At 45.8% G+C, this 21,501-nt stretch overlaps 1 pseudogene; it reads right to left on the reverse strand.

The window, feature by feature from the left end:
- Positions 1-1,633: 1,633 nt before the first annotated feature.
- The window catches only part of LOC137348695 (zinc finger protein 721-like), a 44,380-nt pseudogene continuing 24,512 nt past the window's right edge, over positions 1,634-21,501 (reverse strand).

The following is a 21,501-nucleotide window of genomic DNA, read 5'->3' on the forward strand; positions in this document are numbered from 1 at the left end:
TGAGATATTTTACGTTTTTAAAAATATAGAATCCCAAGGTATAACACAAAAAAAATGGAAATTCCGTGACACTCCTATGTAAACCCAACAGCCTAGGGCATGCTGGGTAATGGAGACCCCCATTAAACCCTCATGCGTAGGCAGATGGTGAGAGAATCAATACCAGGGAATAATCTACTTAACCTTGCCCTCAGTCAGCTAGCTGTCGCATGTCTGTGTGTCTGTTAATGACAGTATTAGTCGGAGTGACCACCGGACAGTCCTTGTGGAGACCAAACACCGTTTACACACTGAAGACACCCATCATCATATTCGGTGGCACTACCAGTGTTCAGTGAGATAGATTAAGAGCAACTCAAAACTGGGCACCCATGAGGTGCCATGGGTTATTGGCAGCAGCCGAATTGTATTCCACCAAAATCTGTAAACTTGTGGCCCTCACTTCTCCATCGCCATCAAGGCAGATAGCTACCCCTGGTCAGTGAGGCATGAAGATCCAACTGGCCAATTACCATCTGATCAGCTGCTCTGAATCAGCAGCAGAGAGAGTCATCAACAGTATTATCATGCAGCACTTGGTAACCAGTGATGGGTGAAGGTGATATTACAAATGTATATTTTTAGTTATCCTAGTGTCTAACAAACAGACATCAATAAAACAGGAACTCCTGGAAACACGCTGCAGGTCCTTCTTTATCTGGAGATCAAATATCTGTTGCATAATTGTACCAGCAATTCACAGGCGCGTATGAAATCCCCCTTCTGCTATTTTAATGCAGACTTGAATGTATTTATTTTAAACAGGTTTATTTTATATGGGTTAATGCCTATTTCACATTCTAAGATTCAGGACGATCACACAAACACTTTGAATCTTGGTTAAATAATTATAACAGTCATTTTCAGACTGGAAATTTAAACCTGTAATTTCACTTTCAATCAGGAACAGATTACGGTTTTACACCAATCTCTGATTTGACAGCATGTTTCCAGCATTCACCGTTGTTCTTCCTGACGCTAAACACAGTTGTAAAGGAGCCTTCTGTTCCGTGCCCAGGAGCTCTGAACCATACAAGAGTGTGGCTGGGACACATTTCTTATACACCTCAAAATGAACTCACATAGGTCCGTCAGTGAAAAGAAACGAGAAAGACCAAAGTGCTGTTTTTGTTCCTCTCAGTGTAGCCCTGAAGGACTCTGTCTAGGCTGAAGTTCTGTTCCTGCCGTACAATTTCAGGTAAAGACGATGGTGTAGCGGTAAATATCATTGGACTAGTAATCCAAAGGCCTTGCGCAATGCCCTGGGGACAGGGTTCAAATCCCAGTGTGGCAGCTGGTGGAATTTAAATTCAATTAATAAAAATCTGGGATTAAAAGCTAGCCATTAGTAATGATGCCATGAAACTATCATTGATTGTTGTAAAACCATCTGGTTCATTAACGGCCTAGCAAGCCACGCAGGTGTCAAGGGCATTTAGGGATGGGCAACAAATGCTGGCCTTGCCAGTGATGGCCACATCCCATGAAAGAATTTTTAAAATCCTCCCTCCAGATTGCTCTTTGAGCTCCAGCGAGGAGATGCTGAACGCTCAAGACAAAAATCTACAACAATGTGTTTAAAACAAAGCTGATTTATTTCAAATCTTTCCAGATTAATCCGCAGCCCAATTACAGGGATTATTAATAGCAGTCGAAAAAAAAGAAGAGTCCAACAGTCAGAATGAACACAGTTCAATCCTGAATGTGATTAACAACAGCAATAACAGCAGAATCCAACCGCTGCATTCACTTGTGAACTCGCTGGTGAGTCAGCAGGTTGGATGAACGAATGAATTCCTTCCCACACACTGAGCAGGTAAACGGTCTCTCCCCAGTGTGAAGCCGTTGGTGTGCCAGCAGGCTGGATTTTTGAGCGAATCCCTTCCCACATATGAAGCATGAGAAAGGCCTCTCTCCAGTGTGAAGACGTTGGTGTGCCATCAGGTTTGATTTTTGAGTGAATCCCTTCCCACACATGGAGCAGGAGAACGGCCTCTCCCCTGTGTGAATTCGCTGGTGTTTCAGCAGGTGGGAAGCATGGGTGAATGCCTTCTCACACACGGAGCAAGTGAACGGCCTCTCACCTGTGTGAATTCGCTGGTGTGTCAGCAGGTTGGTTGACTTAGTGAATCCCTTCCCGCACACAGAGCAGGTGAATGGCCTCTCCCCAGTGTGAATTCGTTGGTGTTCCACCAGACAGGATGACTCAATGAATCCCTTCCCACACATGGAGCAGGTGAATGGCCTCTCCCCTGTGTGTACCCTCTGGTGTTTCAGCAGGGTGGATGACCGAGTGAATCCCTTCCCACACACAGAGCAGGGGAAAGGCCTCTCCCCTGTGTGAACTCGCATGTGCATATAGAGCTTGGATAACTCTGTGAATCCCTTCCCACACGTGGAGCAGGAAAATGGCCTCTCCCCTGTGTGAACTCGCATGTGCATATGGAGACTGGATAACACTGTGAATCCTTTCCCACAGTCAGAGCAAGTGAATGGCCGCTCCCCAGTGTGACTGCGCCGATGAGTTTCCAGCTTTGATGGGTAATTGAATCCCTTCCCACAGTCCCCACATTTCCATGGTTTCTCCATAGTGCGGGTGTCCCTGTGCCTCTCCAGGTTGGATCATCAGTTGAAGCCTCACCCACACACAGAACACATATAGTTCCTCCCCACTGTGAATGGTGCAATATTTTTTCAGGCCGTGTAACTGGTTAAAGCTCTTTCCAGTCAGTGCACTGGAACACTCTCACTCGGGTGTGTGTGTCTCGGTGCTTTTCCAGTCACGTTGATGTTTGAAATCTTTCCCCACAGACAGAACAGATAAACATTTCTCCTTCCGCATTCAAAGTCTGATTATATTCAGGTCCTGATGAATTGAGTGACGGTCACATCTTGATGCGGTATTTGGTTTGAGCTGCCCGTCTGCAAATCTTCCCGTAATACCCTGTAAAAGGAGTTTACACAGAATATACAGCATAGCAACAGGCTGTTCAGCCCAACTAGTCTGTGCTGGTGTTTCTACTCCCATTCCATCTACCTCATCTCACCCTTTCAGCAGATCTTTCTATTCCCTTTTCTCTCATGTACTCGGCTAGTTTCCTTTTGAAAGCATCTCAGCTTTTTGAAACAAGCACTTGCTGTTGCAGTGAGGTTCACTTTTGTCCTTTAAGGAAGGAAATCTGCCATCCTTACCTGGTCTGGTCTACATGTGACTGCAGACCCACAGCAATGTGGCTGACTCTTAAAATGCCCTCTGATTGGCCTGGCAAGCCACTCAGTTCAAGGGCAATAAATGTTGGCCTTGCCATCGACGCCCACATCCCACAAACAAATAAAACAAAACACTGAGTAAATGCATTGCTCCTTGTTCCCCTGATGGATTTATGAATAACTACCTTGTATTTATGGACCCAGGTTTTGGACTGCCCCACCATTGGAAATTTCCTCTCCATATCTACAAGCTACCACATGGCAGACTGGTCAGAAAAGTAAGAGCCCACCAGATCCAAGGGCAAGTGGCCAGTTGGATCCAAAATTGGCTCAGTGCCAGGAAGCAAAGGCGAATGGTTGACGGGTATCTAGTGACTGGAAGGCTGTTTCCAGTGGGGTTTCACAGGGCTCAGTAATAGGTCCCTTGCTTTTTGTGGCATATATCAATGATTTAGACTTAAATATACGGGGCATGATTAAGAAGTTTACAGATGATATAAAAATTGGCCGTGTGGTTGACAGTGAGGAAGAAAGCTGTAGACTGCAGAAAGATATCAATGGACTAGTTAGATGAGGCAGCAAGAGGCAAATGGAGTTCAATCCGGAGAAGTGCGAGGTCATGCATTTGGGGAGGGTGAAAAAGGCAAGCGAATACACAGTAAATGGTAGGATCCTGAAAGTGTAGAGGAATAGAAGGACTTTGGAGTGCATGCCCACAGATCCCTGAAGGTAGCAGGACAGGTACATAAGGTGGTTAAGAAGGAATATGGGATGCTTTTCTTTATCAGCCAAGGCACAGAACATAAAAGCAGGGAGGTCATGCTAGAACTGTAAAAAGCACTGGCTAGACTACAGATGAAGTAAGTATTGGTCACGTTACAGGGAGGATGTGATCGCACTCAAGAGGAAATTTACCAATATGCACCAGAAATAGAGAGAATTTCAGCTATGAGGAAAGACTGGACAGACTGATGTTGTCGTCTTTCAAACAGGGGAGGCTGAGGGGTGGGGGGGATTTAATTGAGGTGTATAGAATTACGAAGAGCCTAGATAGAGTGGATAGGAAGGGCATATTTTTCCCTTAGCAGAGAGGTCAAAAATCCGGGGGCATCGATTTAAAGTAATTAGCAGAAGGATTGGATGGGAACTGGGAGGATTTATTTTTCACCCAGAGGGTGATGGGGGTCTGGAACTCACTGCTTGAAAGGGTGGTAGAGGTAGAAACCCTCATCACATTTTAAAAAAACATCTGGATCTGCACTCAAAGTGCTGTAATCTAGAGGGCTACGAACGAAGAGTTGGAAAGTGGGATTAGGATGTACAGCTCTTTTCCAACCAGCATGGACATATAGAGTATTTCCAGCACTTTGTTCTTTATTTCAGATTCCCAGCATCCGCAGTATTTTGCTTTTATTCTAGAACACGGGGACACTGTTTCAGGATAATGGCTGATCATCTTAGTCCTAAATGAGGAGAAATTTCTTCACTTAAAGGGTTGTGAATATTTGGAATTCTCTACCCTAGAGGGTTGTGAATGATCCATCGTTAAATTTATGTAAGGCTGAGACAGAGATTTTTGGTCTTTCAGGGAATCAGGGGATATGGGGAGTGAGCAGGAAAGTGGAGTTGAAGCCCAAGATCAGCCATGATCATACAGAATGGTGGAGCAGGCCCGACAGGCCATATGGTCTACTCCTATTTCTTATGTCATTAACCCCAAATAAGAACCGAGCAGTCCTGTGTTTGCACCAAGTGGGGCAGCAGCTCCAGGGCTTCTCCCAGTGACGGGCCTGGGTTAACAGCCGCCATCTTTCTAGGGGGCAATATTCTGATGAAAGGTCACAGACCTGAAACTCTAACTCTGTTTCTCCACAGATGCTGCCAGACCTGCTCAGTATTTCCAGAACTTTCTGTTTTTATTACCCCCGTGTTCTAGGCTCCCCAGCCAGGGGAAACAACGTCTCAGTATCTACACTGTCAGGCCCCTGAAGAATCTTGAATGTTTCAATGAGATCACCCCTCATTCTTCTAAACTCCACACAGTATAGACCCAATTTACTCAGCCTCTCATCATAAGTAGCAATCTAGCGAACCTTCACTGTACCGCCTCCAAAGCAAGTAAATCCTTCCTTCAATATGGAGACATAAAATGCACAGAGTATTCCAGGTACGGTATCACCAAAGCCCCATACAATTGTGGCAAGATTTCTTTATTCTTGTACTCCATCCCTTTGCAATAAAGGCCAACAGGACATTTGCTTTCCTAATTGCTTGCTGTACCTTTTTTTTTTATTCATTCATGGGATATGGGCATCGTTGGCTATGCCAGCATTTATTGTCCATCCTGAATTGCCCTTGAGAAGGTGGTGGTGAGCCGCCTTCTTGAACCACTGCACTCCATGTAGGGTAGGTACACCCACAGTGCTGTTAGCAAGGGAGTTCCAAGATTTTGACCCAGCGACAGTGAAGGAACCGCGATATAGTTCCAAGTCAGGATGGTGTTATCCCTAGACGATTCCACGACATATTGTTCCAGAAAACTGTCATGAAAGCATTCTACAAACTCATCTTCCTAACCACCTTTGCCAATTTGATTGGTCCAGTCAATTTGAAGTTCACGTCTGTCACAATCATTACATTGCCTTTGTTACAAACTCCAATAACTTCTTGTTTGATGCTCTGTCCAACGTTCTCACTACTGTTAAGGGCGCCTATAAACTACTCCCACCAGCGTTTTCTGACCCTTGCTATCCCTAATCTCCACCCATACTGATTATTCTTGCCTTTATTAGCCGAAGCATAGAAAATAAAGTGTACAAAATGCTAGTTAGGCCACACCAGAACTACGGTGTACAGTTCTGGTTGCCACACAATAGGAAGGATGTGATTGCATTGGAGAGGGAGCAGAGCAGATTCACCAGGATGTTGCCTGGGCTGGAGCATTTCAGCTATGAAGAGAGACTGGATAGGCTAGGGCTGTTTTCCTAAGAGCAGAGAAAGCTGAGGGGGGACCTGATTGAGGTATACAAAATTATGAGGGACATAGCTAGGGTAGATAAGAAGAAACTTTTCCCCTTAGCGGAGGGGTCAATAACCAGGGGGCATAGATTTAAGGTAAGGGTCAGGAGGCTTGGTTGGAATCTGGAACACACTGCCTGAAGAGGCGGTAGAGGCAGGAACCCTCACAACATTTAAGAAATATTTAGATGAGCACTTGAAACGCCATAGCATACAAGGCTATAGGCCAAGTGCTGGAAAATGGGATTAGAATAGATAGGTGCTTGATGGCTGGCACGAACACCATGGGCCGAAAGGCCTGGTTCTCTGCTGTATAACTATGGCTCATCTTCTGAGCCAAGATTCTTCCTCATTAATGTGCTTATGTCATCCTTTATGATCAGGGCTACCCATCCTCCTTTTCCATTCGACCTGTCTTTTCGAAATATTGTATACCGTTGAATATTTATTTCCCAGCCTTGGTCACTTGTAACCAGATCTCTGTAATGGTGATTAGATCTAAACCATTTATCTCTATTTATGCCACTAGTTCATCTATCTTATTGCAGATGCTCCACACATTCAGAAAAGTGACTTCAATTTTATTTTGGTAGGCCGATTCCCTGCATGGACCTTACTCTCTGATGCACTATCAACGTTAAACTCTCTGTCCCTTCCTGTCCCACTCAGCTTGTCTTTACCCACATCGATGTACTTTTCTATTGCCTCAACTTTTATCTTTGGATTTCTAAATCTCCTTTCACCCAAACCCTCCTCCCCTTGGTTAATTCAAAGCCATTTTTCCCCGACTCTGACCATGGTGCACTCTGATATTTATACACTCTGTCCCTTCCTGTCACACCCTGGTTACCATTACCCGTCTCGCTACCCTGCCTTCAAATCTCCCTTCATGTGAACTGACACCATCCCCCCCACCGCCCCTGCCACCCCCACTATTTAATTTAAAGCCCTCTCTGCAGCCCTAGCTATACAACTCAACAGGACTCCGGCTCCAGCATGGTTCAGGTGAAGACCATCCCAATGGTACAGCTCCCTCTTTCCCCAGTACTGGTGCCAGTAACCCAGGAATCGAAATCTTTGAGCCACGCATTCAACTCTCTGACCTTATTTACCCTTAGACAATTTGCTCGTGGCTCAGGTAGTAATCCAGAGATTATCACCTTTGTGGTTTTGCTTTTTAATTTAGTTCCGAGCTGCGCATACTCCCTCAGCAGAACCTCTTTCTTAGTCCTACCTAGGTCATTGGTACCTACATGCACCAAGACAACTGGATTCTTCCCCTCCCACGAAAAGTTTCTCTCCAGCCCTGAGGAGATGTCTTTAACCCTGGAACCGGGCAGGCAACACAGCCTTCGGGACTCATGCTCTCGGCTATCTATCACCCTAACTATGCTGTCCCCTACTATAACTACATTCCCTTTTACTCCCCCCACTTGAATGGCCCCCTGCACCACAGTGCTGCGGTCAGTTTGCTCATCCACACTGCAGTCCACACAAGCTGCAAGAACCTCAAACAAGTTGGAATATTGCAGGGACTAATGCCCCTGCAGTGGTACCTTCTGGGTCCCCACACCCGCCTGTCCCTGACCATGGACCAAATCTGAAGTACTTAGCCGAAGGGGTGTGACTGCCTCCTGAAACAAAGAGTCCAGGTGACTTTTCCCTTCCCTGATGTGTCTCAGAGTCTGAATCTCAGACACCAGCTCATCAACACTGAGCTTAAGTTCCTCGAGCTGCAGCCACCAGCTCCCACATGCTATAACTGCAACACATCACCTGCCCTGCCATCTCTACTGTGTTTTATTTCACTAATTAGCTTTCAAGTTTAGGAACATAACTGATAATTTATAGTTATATTAAGTAATTTAGTAAGTCAACCTACAAATTTAATACTTATATCTCCCCAGTACCAGTTTAACTATTGCCCCCTTTCAGAAAGGGGGAAAAAAAAACTTAAAACTGACCAATCACCTACCTGCTGCCTAATTGATGCCGCTGGGCTTCAGCTCTCAGGTCTGTCTCTGTCTCCCTCTCTTGGATCACTGCTCATTCTGTAAAAGACCAGAACAGCACCTCCTCCCACACTTAGCAAATTCCCAATTTCATCACTCAGTCAAGCAGAACTTTGTGCTACTTACATTGTGCGCTAGCAAAACCTCCTGTATTTCTACTTGCTGGTCTTCCAGAGACCTGAGTCAGGCCCTGCTGACTAGGGAACCAGTTCTAACTAGCTACCTAAGGAATTAACTGTGCAGCTGAATCAAGCAAGCAGCTTGTTTACCACTAAGACTGAAATAAACTACAATTTAATGCTAAAGTTAAGCTAAATGCAAACTTGACTAGACTTTAGAAAGAGATCAACCCTTGAAGTTCCCAAACTTACCAAATTCCTGAGTTAAGCACTCTGTCTCATAGCACTCAACTGAGCTGAACTTGATGCTACAAGTGGTTCTGTTACATTAATCCAGAGGCTGAGTGTCCGAATCCTGCCATGGCAATTTGAGAATTGGAAGTCAAAATCTGGAAATATAAAAGCTGGTAATCAGTAGAAGTGAACATGAAGCTGCTGGATTACCCAAGAATGTGTATTTATACAGCACCTTTCCCAACCTCAGGGCGTTCCAAAGTGTTTTACAGCCAATTAAGTATCTTTAAAATATGTATTCACTCTTGTAATGCAGGATAACGGGGGCAGTCTGAGCTGTGCAAAGCAAGATCCCACAAATAGTAAAGGGATAAAGGACCCGATAGTCCACTTTTTCACAATTGGCATAATATTGGTTCGTTAATGCCCCTCGAGAGATGGAAACCTGCCGACCTGACCCGCTCTGGGTCTGTATATGTGACTGAAGTCTGACACTAACATGGTTGACTATTAACTGCCCCTGAAGTGGCCGAACGAGCCACTCAGTCGTATGAAACCGGTTCAAGGAGGCGGCCGCCCACCACCAGCACCTTCTCAAGGGGAGACTAGGGACAGGGTAATAAATACCAGCTTTGCCAGTGACACCCACATCCCAAGAATGACTGAGTAAAAACTTGCAGCCAGTCCTTTCCTCAAAGGGACTGGTGGAAAATCTGAACCTCACCCACTGGAGACACCAAAACCCATCCAAGACCAGTCATTATCAACCAGGTTTTCTCGCACCCATTGCCTCCCCCTCGGAGACTGTGACATTAAAATCCCCGTGTTTCAGTGTTTTGAGTGGCCCCAGAGTAACGGACTCCACAGGAGAGAGACCTGCCGCCTGCCACTCGAGCCCCAGGCTCTCTCCGCGGCCTTGCTCCTGGCCGCTCTCACCTGCTGCTGCTCAGCTCGTGGCTCCACCTGTGCAGGTGCGCACCGTTACCAAGCTCCGCCCCCCGGCAACCATGGCAACGCCAGCGACCATTAACCACTTCCCGACGCGGCAAAGAAAAATCCTCCGCGCGCCTCCGACAATCGGTACACGCGCAGTTCACGCATGCGCACCAGCTGTGGCGGGGGAGAAATGTCATACACCAACCCCGTCGTCGCCATCTTTGTTAGGGGCAGATCTGCTCCAACCCCACCGGCCAGGTGATATGAAGCGCGACTGCCCCATAAAAAGATGGACGCCAATATGAACAATCCACAACATTGATTGCTTGTTTTGAATAAAAATTATTTATATTTTGCAAGGTGGGGGTCCTCATTTTCAGTTCTTTTTGTGCAAAATATTATGCAGGTATATATTAATCTTAATGTTAGTTTACTTGCACCCCTTTGTCTCCCCTTACAAAGATGGACAACATCTCTGAGCTGTTATCTGAGGGGACAAAATTCTTGAACTACATTCAAGAGAACTGTTTTAGCCAGCACGTAACAAGCCCAACGAGAGGAGGCGCAATTCTAGATTTAGTCTTCATTAATGAAGCTGGGAAAGTGGATGATGTAACAGTGGGTGGGTGACCATTTTGGAGATAGTAACCATAATACAGTTAGTTTTAGCATAATCATGGAAAAGAACAAAGATAAAACAGAAACAAAGGTTCTAAATTGGGGGAAGACAAATTTTACAAAATTGAGAGGTGACCTGGCGAAAGTGGACTGGACAGAGCTACTTGAAGGAAAATCAGTGGCAACCAGTGGGAGGCATTCAAGAGCGAGATACTACAGGCACAGTGTAGGCATGTCCACATAAAGATAAAGGGTGGTACGGCCAAATCAAGAGTTCCTTGTTATTTAAAAGCTTACAGAGTAAGTTAAAGCAAAAAAAGAAACCTTATGACGATCACAAATATCTTCTTCTTCTTCTTGTCTTCTTCTTTGGCCTCCTTGTCTCGAGAGACAATGGGTAAATGCCCGGAGGTGGTCAGTGGTTTGTGAAGCAGCGCCTGGAGTGGCTATAAAGGCCAATTCGAGAGTGACAGACTCTTCCACAGGTGCAGCAGATAAAATTGGTTGTCGGGGCTGCGACACAGTTGGCTTCTGTCTTTTTTCCTGCTAACTGCTAAGTCTCTTCGACTCGCCACACTTTAGCCCTGCCTTTATGGCTGCCCGCCAGCTCTGGCGATCACTGGCAACTGACTCCCACGACTTGTGATCAATGTCACAGAGACTTCAAGTCGCGTTTGCAGACGTCTTTAAAGCGGACAGCCGGTGGGTCTGATACCAGTGATGAGCTCGCTGTACAATGTGTCCATGGGGATCCTGCCATCTTCCATGCGGCTCACATGGCCAAGCCATCTCAAGCGCCGCTGGCTCAGTAGGTGTATATGCTGGAGATGTTGGCCACCTCAAGGATGTCTGTGTTGGAGATACGGTCCTGCCACCTGATGCCAAGGATTCTCTGGAGGCAGCGAAGATGGAATGAATTGAGACGTCGCTCTTGGCTGACATATGTTGTCCAGGCCTCGCTGCCGTATAGCAAGGTACTGAGGACACAGGCTTGATACACTCAGACTTTTGTGTTCCGTGTCAGTGCGCCATTTTCCCACATTCTCTTGGCCAGTCTGGACATAGCAGTGGAAGCCTTTCCCATGCGCTTGTTGATTTCTGCATCGAGAGACAGGTTACTGATGATACTTGAGCCTAGGTAAGTGAACTCTTGAACCACTTCCAGAGCGTGGTCACCGATATCGATGGATGGAGCATTTCTGACTTCCTGTCCCATGATGTTCGTTTTCTTGAGGCTGATGGTTAGGTCAAATTCGTTGCAGGCAGCCGCAATCCTGTCAATGAGTCTCTGCAGACACTCTTCAGTGTGAGATCTTAATGCACCGTCAGCCAAGAGGAGTTCCCTGATGAGGACTTTCCGTACTTTGGTCTTCGCTCTTAGACGGGCAAGGTTGAACAACCTGCTATCTGATCTTGTGTGGAGGAAAATTCCTTCTTCTGAAGACTTGAATGCATGTGAGAGCAGCAGTGAGAAGAAGATCCCAAACAGTGTAGGTGTGAGAACACAGCCCTGTTTCATGCCACTCAGGATAGGAAAGGGGTCTGATGAGGCGCCACTGTGCTGAATTGTGCCTTTCATATACCTAGAGGAGTATAGAAAGTGCAGGGGTGAAGTAAAAAAGGAAATTAGAAAACCAAAGAGAGGACATGAAAAATTATTGGCAGGTCAAATCAAGGAAAACCCTAAGATGTTTTATCAGTGCATTAAAAGCAAGAGGATAACTAAGGAAAGGGTAGGGCCTATCAGAGATGAATATGGGAACATATGCATGGATGCAGAAGATGTGGGCAGGGTTCTTAATGAGTTTTTTGTCTCTGTCTTCACAAAGGAGAGGGTTGATGTAGACATTGTAGTTAAAGAGGAGTGTGAAATATCAGATACGATAAGCATAATGAGAGAGGACGTACTAGAGGGTCTGACATCCCTGAAAGTGCATAAATCACCAGGACTGGATGGATTGCATCCCAGGTTGTTAAAGGAAGCCAGGGAGGAAATAGTAGATGCGCTGAGGATCATCTTCAAATCTTCACTGGATGCAGGTGAGGTACCAGATGTTTGGAGGTCTGTGAACGTTGCACCATTGTTTAAAAAGGGTGCGAGGGATAAGCCAGGTAATTATAGGCCAGTCAGTCTGACCTTGGTGGTGGGTAAATTGTTAGAATCTGTTCTGAGGGACAGGATAAACTGTCACTTAGAAAGGCAAGGATTAATCAGGGATAGTCAGCATGAATTTGTTAGGGTAAGGTCATGTCTTACTCACTTGATTGAATTTTTTGAGTAAGAGACAAGGAGGATTGATGAGGGTAGTGCAGTGAATGTGGTTTACACGGATTTTAGTAAGGCATTTGACAAGGTCCCACATGGCAGACCGGTCAGTAAAATGGAATACAGGGGAAGGTGGCAGGTTGGATCCAGAATTGGCTCAGTGACAGGAAATAAAGGGTAGTAGTTGGCGGATGTTTTTGTGAATAGAAAACGGATTCCAGTGGTGTTCCACAGGGCTCAGTGATTTGGATTTAAATGTGGGAGGCATAATTAGGAAATTTGCTGATGACACAAAAATTGGCTGTGTAGTCAATAGTGAGGAGAAAAGCCGTAGACTCCAGAATGATATCAATGGTTTGGTTCAGTGGGCGGAAAAGTGTCAAATGGAATTCAATCAAGCGAAGTGTGAGGTAGTGCACTTGGGGAGGGCAAATAAAGTGAGGGAATACACAATAAACAGGAGGATATTGAGAGGGGTAGAAGAAGTGAGAGACCTTGGAGTGCATGTCCACAGGTCCCTGAAGGTGGCAGGAGAGGTGGATAGAGTGGTGAAGAAGGCATATGGATTGCTTTCCTTTATTGGCCAAGGTATAGAATACAAAAGTAGGGATGTAATGCTGGAACTGTATAAAACGCTGGTTAGGCCACAGCTGAAGTACTGCTTACAGTTTTGATCACATTACAGAAAGGACATAATTGCTTTGGAGAGAGTACAGAGGAGATTTACAAGCATGTTGCCAGGGCTTGAAAGTTGCAGCTATGAGGAAAAATTGGATCGGCTTGGGTTGTTTTCCCTGGAACTGAGGAGGCTGAGGGGTGTCTTAATTGAAGTGTACAAAATTATGAGGGGCCTAGATAGAGTGGACAGGAAGGACCTGTTTCCCCTGGTGGGGAGGTCAGTTACCAGGGGGCACAGATTTAACGTGATTGGTAGAAGGATTAGAGGGGACATGAGGGGAAACTTTTTCACCCGGAGGGTGGTGGGTGTCTGGAATTCACTGCCAGGAATGGTGGTGGAGGCAGAAACCCTCAATTCTTTTAAAATATACCTGGACATGCACCTGAGGTGCTGTAACCGGCAAGGCTATGGACCAGGTGCTGGAAGGTGGGATTAGATTGGGCAGATGGTTTATTCGGCTGGTGCAGACACGATGGGCTGAATGGCCTCCTTCTGTGCTGTAATTTTTCTATGGTTCTATCTGTGGGAAAAGATTTCAAACATCAGGGTGACTGGCAAAGCACCGAGACACACACACCCGAGTGAGAGTGTTCCAGTGCACTGACTGTGGACAGAGCTTTAACCAGTTACACAGCCTGAGAAAACATCGCACCATTCACAGTTGGGAGAAACCGTACACATGCTGTGTGTGTAGATGAGGCTTCAACTGATCATCCAACATGGAGAAACACAAGGACACCTGCAGCACCGCAAAACCCTGGAAATGTTGGGACTGCTGAAAGGGATTCAGTTGCCCATCCCTGCTGGAAATTCATCGGCGCACTCACACTGGGGAGAGGCCATTCACCTGCTCCTTATGTGGGAAGGGATGCGCTTCTTCATCCCACCTCACTGCACACCAACCTGTTCACTCTGATGTGAGATCTTTTAAATGTTCTGACTGTGAGAAGAGCTTTAAAAACAACAATGATCTGCTGAGACACTAATGCACTCACACTGGGGAGCGGCCGTTCATCTGCTGTATGTGTGGGAAGGGATTCACTGAAGGATCCAACCTTCTTGCACACCAGCGAGTTCACACTGGGGAGAGGCCGTTTACCTGCTCCGTGTGTGGAAAGGAATTAATTCAGTCATCCCACATGCTGTCACACCCAGCAAGTTCACAAGTGACTGCAAGGATTGAATTCTGCTGTTATTGTTGCTGTTAATCACATCCAGGAGTGAACCACTTTCATTCTGACAGTTAGGTTTTGTTTTCGCTGATGAACCCCACCTCAGTTATAGGAGTTATTAATGTTTAGGATATATGTCAAATAAATCTTCAAGGGATTTCTTCAAGGGAGGGGAATTAAGTGACCATCAAGGATCGAATTTTCTTAGTGCCATCAGCCTCGATGGGCTGAATGGCCTTCTCCAGTTCCAATGTAGTTTCTCCCCAGACTCCACCCACTCTCTAACTCTGCTCTAGTGCTGCTTTCTTGGTGAAGGGTCTTCTCCCTAGTTCTCCCATGACCTTCCATTCATCAGCTGTGCTTGAGCCCAAGTTTATTAAGGACATGGGTATAGGAGTCAGCCATTCAGCCCCTCGAGCCTGTTCTGCCATTCAGCGAGATCATGGCTGATGTGCAACCTAACTCCCTGTACCCAGATATTATTTTAATACTAGCTTCCCCGGTCTGTTGTAATGTGATTTTCAAACAACTATCATCTACATTGCACCTTTAAGGTAGGAAAGTGTCCCAAGGCGCATGTCAGAAGCTTAATCTGACAAGTCAGACATAATTGATGCAGAGCGAAGGAAGGGGATATTAGGAGGGCTGACCAAAAGCTTGGTCAAAGACGTAGGTTTTTAGGAGGGTATTGGAGGAGGAGAGATGTGGACTGGCAGAGAGATATAGGGAAGGAATTCCGATGACTGAAGGCACAGGCAATGGGATAGAGAGAGTGAGGGATGTGTACGGCTGGAGGAGGTTACAGATATAAGGAGGGGTGAGGCCTTGAAGGGATTTGAACCCGAGATGAGAATTTTAAAGTGGAGGCATTGGTGGACCTGGAGTCATTGTAGGTCAGTGAGCACAGTAGTGATGGATGAGTGGGACTTTGTGATGGTTGGGGTAAAAGGCAGCAGAGTTTGGATGAGCTGAGGTTTATGCAGGGTGGACGTCAGTCATAAGAGCATTAGAATAGACAAGCAGGCCGACAACACAGAAACACTGAAGGCTCAAGAGAGGTGGTGGTGATGCAGAGATGTGTGTCATCAGCGTACATGTGGAACCTGATGTTGTGTCTTCAGATGAAGGCACCAGGGGGCAGCAGATAGATGAGGGATAGAAGGGGCCATCAATAGATCCTTGGAAAACTCAAAAGTAAGCATACCAGATGACACATTTTGGTACCTTGGTAAGTGATGTGCACAAATCAGTAGGTATATAAATAAATAAAAAGTAAACATTTACGAGACATTGACAATCCAGAAACTTGAACATAAGTGGGGTAATTTTTCTTATCTTGTGTTATGACATAATCACCAGAATGAAGCAGAAAGCAAAACCAGGTAGGGAGGATTGTATACCAGTTATACAGCCTGTCCAATTTGCTGTCCATTAACTTAAATGGACAGGAATATCACATACATTCAGTTCAGAGCATGTGATACTCCCAACCCAATTTTCTTTCAGACAATTATTTACTTCCAAGAACAAAGGAGGAAAATAAACTTTATTAACTTTAACAAATATGGTGCTTCTAAAGATAGAATGCTTGTTTTTAAATAACTCATGGTTAATTTTATAATTGAAAATAGTTATATTATAAAGATTCTAAACTAAAATAATCTTGTTTGCAGTGCAGATCTCATTATAATCATAAAGAAAATTAATCAAAAATGTGGTTTTCCTCTGCAAATGGTCCAAATACTGTGCACCGTAAAAATCATACAAGATCTTGCTCGTGACAATGGAAAAGTAACGAGACGGGTGCTGTACCTCTAGGAAGCAAATCCTGCATTCTGCGTCCCACTACCTGGTGGGACGTCCTACCCCATGTGCCCAAAGATCTGCGGATTGAGAATCAACCTGTTCAGTGAGCTGAAGCCCCATGGCAGAAACTCGCGACTTTGAGTAGACGTCATCCTCGAATCGAGGGACAGTCAACAATGACAACCTCTACAGTTTCTGCCATTGGTCTTCAGCTCATTGAACAGGCTGATTCTCGACCTGCAGATCTTTTGGCACAAGGGGCAGGACATCCCACCAGGTAGATGGACCCGGAGTCCAGGATTTGCTTCCAGGAAATACAGCATTAGTCTCATTACTTTTCCACTGTCACGAGAAAGATCTGGTACAATTTTTACAGTGCATAATATTTGGACTATGAAGAGTAAAACCACATTTTTAATTCGTTTTCTTAAAGATTATAGTAGCAAGTTTGAGTTCAGTTGCATCATCCCCAAATCAGGCTCAAAAGGTTTGGTAATGGCCCTGTGACAATGCAGCAGGTCCAATGGACAGCTGTATATCCCAACAGTGATAAACACTTCTGGCTCCTGTTCTACTGCATCAATTGGTGCAGTGGCAGCTGCATTTAACAGCAAGGTGAGCTGAAAATCACAACTATTGTGTTGGCTTGGAGAAAGGCAGCACTCTGTATATACATATTCATACATGTACAGAGTATTGTGCATTCAGCCTCAGAAGCCCAGTGACCATTTATAGTGACTGCAGAGAGCTCACAGGATAGTTGCACTGTAGCCAATGTACAGCACTTGTGGTGCAGGACAGCCTTTTCCAGATAATCTTAAGCAATATCAAATCACACATTGAAGAAAGATGGCCAGAGTTATACACCTTGCCTTGCATCACTATGGAGCAAAAGACAGCTTCACGCTGACTCAAGGTTTACAGTGTGACTGGGGCAGTAGACAGTGAATGTGGAGATGAACAATGAATGGAATTCAGCCATACACCTGAGCAAACCGATAAGTGGAAATTCCTGATCACTTCAGTTGCTGCAAAGCACAGGATATATTCAGTTTATACAGCTCATGCTCACTGCAGGATATTCACCTGCAATAACCAGTTTGTGCAGGGTTTTCAGAAATTACTTCAGACACACACTGCTGTGTAAATGGAAGCAAGTTTCAAATTCCTCTTGACAGACCAATGTTTTTGCTGCAGACCAGCCACTTGCCAGCTACTGATGCTGCACCATTAATTTTAAACCATGTCAAATGAGCTGTGTCAGTTCTCAGGAGGTCTCTGCTAAGATATCCCATGAAGGCAAAAACAAACATTGGGAATTGGTCTGTGTTTACACACACCTCCTTTTTGGCCATTTACAGAAGACTGACACACTGAAGTTGTGAAGGAGTATGCAGTTCCACCCACTTACTTTCCTGGTTGAAGTTCATTTCCACCGAGGTGGAAGACGATAAAAATAAAGACAACTTAAAAACAGGTAAAAAGACCTCCGGGCAGCTTTGTGGTTGTCTGGCATTAAAAAAAAAAATTGGAACTGACAATGAGCTGACAGTTCCAATTTTTTTCTGAAGCTGTTCTTTTGGTTAAGGTCGGAAAGGGAGAAGTCAATTTCCAAAACCCAAATGTCAGAAATTCGCTATTTGGTAGAAATTTCTCATCCCCTGGTGTGACAGAAGTCTGGATGATTGAGTGAATCCCTTCCCACACTCTGAGCAGGTGAACGGCCTCTCCCCAGTGTGAACTCACTGGTCTATCAGAAGATGGAATGCAGTAGTGAATCCCCTACCACACTCTGAGCAGGTGAATGGCCTCTCCTCGGTGTGAACTCGCTGGTGTGTCAGCAGGTGGGATGAAGTAGTGAATCCCTTCCCACACTCGGAGCAGGTGAACGGTCTCTCCAAGGTGCGACTGCGTGGATGAATTTCCAGCTCAACTGGATAATTCAATCCCTTTCCACAATCCCCATATTGACATGGTTTCTTCCCAGTGTGACTGCGCTTGTGTTTTGACAGACCAGATGATTGACTGAAACCTCATCCACACACAGAACACGTGTACAATTTTCCCCCACTGTAATCGGTGCTTTTTCCTTCCAGGTTCAAAATTTGCTGATATTCGGGTTATGATAAACTGGGCGACTCCTTCAGATCCTGATCTGACATTTGCTTTGCACTTCACGGCTGCAATTCCTCCCCTTCTAAAACCCTGTGAAAATGATTGAAAACAGAAAAACAGAGTTTGTGACAGAATCCACAATAACACAAAGGCAGGTGTGAAATGAAGCTGAATGAATCTGGTAATTTATGGGGCCGGCACTGGGAAAAGTGACCATGAAAGCTGCTGGATTGACGTTCAATCCCAACTGGTTCATTAATGTCCCTCAGGGAAGGGAACCTGCCTCCCAGTCTGGAGCAACACAGGATTCTGCCCAGGATTCTGCCCTCTATGGGGGGCGGGGGCAAGTGACAGAGAGTGGGAGGAGAGGGATTTTATATAACTACAACTCGACCCGAACTTTGACCGAACCTCCCAAACCATCAACCTCCATCATCCAGAAGGACCAGGGTAGCAGCTGTACACAAACACCATCACCTCCAAGTTCCCCTCCAAGTCACACACCATCCTGACCTGTCTAACATCCAGTACTGGATGAACAGAAATCTCCTCCAATTAAATGTTGGGAAGTCTGAATCCATTGTCTTCAGTTCCTGCTACAAACTCCACTCCCTAGCTACCAAATCAATCCCTCTCCCTGGCAAGTGACTGAGGCTAAACAAGACCGTTCATAACCTTGGTGTCATATCTGACCCTGAGATGAACTTCCGACCACCTACTTCCACCTACATCACCTGACTTTGCCGCTGCCTCAGCTCATTTGCCTCTGAAACTTACATCCATGCATTTGTTACCTCTCAACTTGACTATTCTAACACACTCCTGGCCTGCCTCCCACATTCTACCCGCCATAAACTTGAGATCATCCAAAACTCTGCTGCCTGTGTCCTTACTCGAACCCAGTCCTGTTCACCCATCACCACTGTGCTCACTGGCCGACACAGGCTCCCAGTTAAGCAGCACCTCAATTTTAAAATCCTCATCCTTGTTTTCAAATCCCTCCATTCCCTCGCCCCTCACTATCTCTATAATCTCCTCCAGCCCTACAACCCTCCGAGAGATCAGGGATCATCTAATTCTGACATCTTGAACATCCCTGATTTTCATTGCTCCACCACTGGTGGCCGTGACTTCAGCTGCCAAGGCCATAACCTTTGGAAATCCCTCCCTAATCTTCTCCGCCTCTCTACCTCACCTTCCCTGATTCAGACACTGATTAAAACCCACCTCTCTGATCAAGCTTTTGGTCGTCTGTCCTAATATCTCCTTATGTGGCTCCTTGTCAAATGTTGCATTGGAACACTCTTGTGAACCATCTTAGAACCATAGAAAAATTTCAGCACAGAAGGAGGCCATTCAACTTTCACGTGTCCGTGCCGGCTGAAAAAAACTAGCCGCCCAATCTAATCCCACCTTCCAGCACCTGGACAATAGCTTTGGAACATTTTATTACACTAAAGGCATTACATAAATACAAGTTGTTGTTAACTTGGACATATATCACCGTTCCTTCATCATCACTGGGTTAAAATCCTGTAACTCCTTCTCAACCAGCATTATGGGAGCACCTTCACCACACGGACTGCAGCGGTTCAAGAAGAAGGCCCACCATCACCTTCTCAATGGGCAACTGGGGACTGGCAATATATGCTGGTCTGGCTAGTGGTGCCCATGTCCCAAGAATGAAGTAAAAAAAAAATCTGTATATGTAAAATGGATTAAAATCCTCTGCAGAAATACTTGTTACTCAAACAATAATCTTTCACATTGAGTGGTTGGTGTTTATTTAGCAACATCTCCTCCCTTAACAGTCTCACATTGGAAATTGCTGGGGCCGTCTGGGCTCAAAATTACTCGGGATTAAACTCTGCAGCTACTCCTCACCTCCACCCCAGATCAAACTGATGGAACAAAAAAGACCAACATATGAGGTCAGGGACCGACTTCCACATCCAACACTCACCGCGATACAAACTGGCTCTTAACTGGTCGCCACACTACCAGAAGGACATGGAGGCTTTGGAGAGGGTACAGAAGAGGTTTACCAGGATGTTGCCTGGTCTGGAGGGCATTAGCTATGAGGAGAGGTTGGATAAACTCAGATTGTTTTCACTGGAACGACAGAGGTGGAGGGGCGACATGATAGAGGTTTACAAAGTTATAAGCGGCATGGACAGAGTGGATAGTCAGAAGCTTTTTCCCAGGGTGGAAGACTCAGTTACTAGGGGACATAGGTTTAAGGTGAGAGGGGAAAAGTTTAGAGGGGATGTGCGAGGCAAATTCTTTACACAGAGGGTGGTGAGTGCCTGGAACTTGCTGCCGGGGGAGGTGGTGGAAGCAGGTACGATAGCGACGTTTAAGAGGCATCTTGACAAATACATGAATAGGATGGGAATAGAGGGACACGGTCCCCGGAAGTGCAGAAGGTTTTAGTTTAGGCAGGCATCAAGATCGGCGCAGGCTTGGAGGGCCGAATGGCCTGTTCCTGTGCTGTACTGTTCTTTGTCTGCGTTTCTCGACTCAGTTCTTTGAGCAACGCTTGCATTAAAATAAAACCAACATACCGTGGATGCTGGAAATCTGAAATAAAAGGAGAAAATACTTGAAATAATCAGCAGGTCAGGCAGCATCTATGAAGAGAAAAACAGAGTTAACGTTCCAGGCACATTGAGCTGCCTGCAACCTGGAACTCAGAGTGGGAGAAGGAGGAAGAATGAGGACAGACAATATAGTCCAACACTCACAGCAACCTACAATCCACCGACATTACCGGGATCGGGAGACAGAATTTAGAAACACTCAGCAACACGACTCCAGTAAAACATCCCAGGAGGAAACGAGGGAGCAGCGTGCGTACCTGCCCTGATATCACCAGATGCGACTCGCAATCGCTTGTCCACCGCCACTCGTTTGCTCCTGCGCATGTCCCAAACGCTTCTCTCTCGCACTGCGCCTGCGCACTGGACTCTGTGGTGTGAATAGGGAACTTTTTTTCGCGCCGAGCATGTTGGGTTGAAGGCCCGCCATTGAACCTCCCAATACCAGCGACGAGTAGTCGGGAATCGTGAACAGACGGGCGCGGAAGGAAGCAGGGAAGAGAAGCGGTGATTGAGCGGGGAACTAAATGCGACATAAAAACAAGAAATGCTGGAAATACTCAGCAGGTCTGGCAGCATCTGTGGAGAGAGAAGCAGAGTTAACGTTTCAGGTCAATGGCCCTTCTTCAGAGCTAAATGCGGCGATTGAAGCGGTTTGGGTTTAATTTGTGTTTTTTTGT

Source organism: Heterodontus francisci, chromosome 34 (genome assembly GCF_036365525.1).
Source record: "Heterodontus francisci isolate sHetFra1 chromosome 34, sHetFra1.hap1, whole genome shotgun sequence".
In the NCBI taxonomy this organism is placed as follows: domain Eukaryota; kingdom Metazoa; phylum Chordata; class Chondrichthyes; order Heterodontiformes; family Heterodontidae; genus Heterodontus; species Heterodontus francisci.